This window comes from Antedon mediterranea, chromosome 8, assembly GCF_964355755.1.
Source record: "Antedon mediterranea chromosome 8, ecAntMedi1.1, whole genome shotgun sequence".
Taxonomy (NCBI): Eukaryota; Metazoa; Echinodermata; class Crinoidea; order Comatulida; family Antedonidae; genus Antedon; species Antedon mediterranea.
The window spans coordinates 4342930-4345044 of NC_092677.1; the positions used below are offsets into that span (position 1 = coordinate 4342930).

At 33.6% G+C, this 2115-nt stretch overlaps 1 long non-coding RNA gene across 1 annotated transcript; it reads left to right on the top strand.

The window, feature by feature from the left end:
* Positions 1-673: 673 nt before the first annotated feature.
* LOC140057529 (uncharacterized) lies at positions 674-1858 on the top strand. The gene is made up of 3 exons (XR_011846959.1): positions 674-881; positions 1338-1469; positions 1840-1858. It is a non-coding gene; the product is annotated as an uncharacterized lncRNA (long non-coding RNA).
* Positions 1859-2115: the final 257 nt, after the last annotated feature.

A 2115-nucleotide genomic window follows, 5' to 3' on the forward strand; every position in this document is an offset into this window, starting at 1 on the left:
ATACGGCCCTTTTGTGGTCAATTGAATAATGACCCGATATTCCTTTATAATAGGCCTATAGTAACTTCTACATTTAGGCCTAACATCAAATTCATACATTTGCAGGGCTTTAACAGTAACGTTTGACTTATTTCCATTTTTGTAGAACTGAAATAGCAATTCTTTATAAAAGATTAAATCAAATTATTAATTACGCACATTTATATTAGAAAAGAAATGAATTTCTTGAAGTATTTCTTGTTTTGATTTTATTCGTTCAGTAATTAATTAATAAAACGGATATTTCTTGCTTTGCTTTTATTTATTTTTGTCAGTACGTCGTTGAAAACTCAGACGCCAGACCCTTGCAATTTCCCGCCGTTACCTTGTGCAATACAAATCAAGTTCGCCGGTCTGTTTTGGCGTTACGTCATGAGTATGAGATACTATCGTCCATTGAAAACTACACAAATCGTTTACAATATTACGGTAAAACATTTTTTATTAGTATTTTGCGTCAATGTTTTGTTTTGTCAGCTCTGTCTTTATGGGACCCGATGATGTCATATCAGTACCATCACACTTTTTTTTACACAAACTAGTTTGGCCCTGTTCCATTCTACCATTAAGGACCTAATAATTGTTTAGTCAGAGCGAATACATCTCTATGGTAAGACTTCTTTTTTTTCCCAAACCTAACGCCTTATCTTTGCTTCTCTATCTGAAAAAAACATCGATGTGTGTATGTAGGCCTAAATATGTATTCACATTTGTTTCTGCAGCTCCGTGTAAGGCTGGAGATTTTCATTGCGACAACAACAAGTGTGTTAAAGATTACAGGGTGTGCAACGGTATTGATGATTGTGGTGATAAGTCAGATGAACAAGACTGTCTACCTGAAAGTAAGTATTGGAATTTTTATCCACCCGTAAAATGATGGAACACACGAGTATTATTGATAATTTATTAATAACACCACCGCCATTGTTTTCTTTCTGTATTGATGCTAGTTACACTCCGTCATGCATGAGTAATATGATGGAACGCACGAGTATTATTGATAATTTAGTAATAATTATCACCACCGCCATTGGCTTTCTGTGATGGCACTAGTTACACTCCGTTATGTGTGAGTAATGAATGACGTAATACATAAGCAGTAAGATTGTATTCGTAGTCCACGTGACTGTGAATTCCGGTAAATGCGTCTTGATTTTAAAAAGACAGTGTGTCTAAATAAAGTACGACGAATGCATTTAGCTGAGTATCATTGTTTTGTACTTGTCGTCATAATATTTCATTACTAATCATTATTATATTTATTTTGCATAAATACATTTTTTTTTTGTTATAAAAAGTTCCGTGTCGATCTGGGTACAAGCGGTGTCAAATTGGAGGAGAATCCGGTTATTGTATTAGCGAAGACAGATGGTGTGATAGAAATGTAGATTGTTACGACGGAGAAGACGAAGTTTGTACAGCGAATGACAGTGAGTAACATTAAGTTAAAGAACATTAAATTACCCAACTTCCTTAACATATTACTCCTTAAAATTAGAATAACAATGGAATATATATGAGGAAGAAGTATAAAATCATTGTATTTATCATTTCAAAATGAAATTAATAAAAGTAGTGGTTAATGCCACAAAAAAGAGGAAAAAAACATTTCTTACCGTACGAGGTAATAGTCATAGCCCAAAGTATGAGTTGGACTAGAATTACTATCAAAATTGAAAAGTTCCCATGCGCTGGATTATGCGAATTCATTATCATGTTTTGCCATCTACGATAAGAGTTCATGACATTTACGCGAATATATTCGATTAGTTAAAAGCAAACTTTATGCATTTATTTCAGTTAAGTGCAAGGACGATGAATTTTCATGTAAAAGCGGGGTAGAGGCGTCTTTTGAAACTGAATTTGTTGAAAAATATGGGACTAAGTATTGCATTAATGCCAAGCTAAAATGTGATGGTATTAGACATTGTGCGAATGATGCTGACGAAGCAAATTGTCCAGGTGATGTAATAAAATGTTGTCTTGGTAATTGGAGTATGTTCAAAATATCGATATTTATTAATAGCGATAGCGCTTTTGTATAAATGCACCAAAACCATAGCCATACAATCTAAA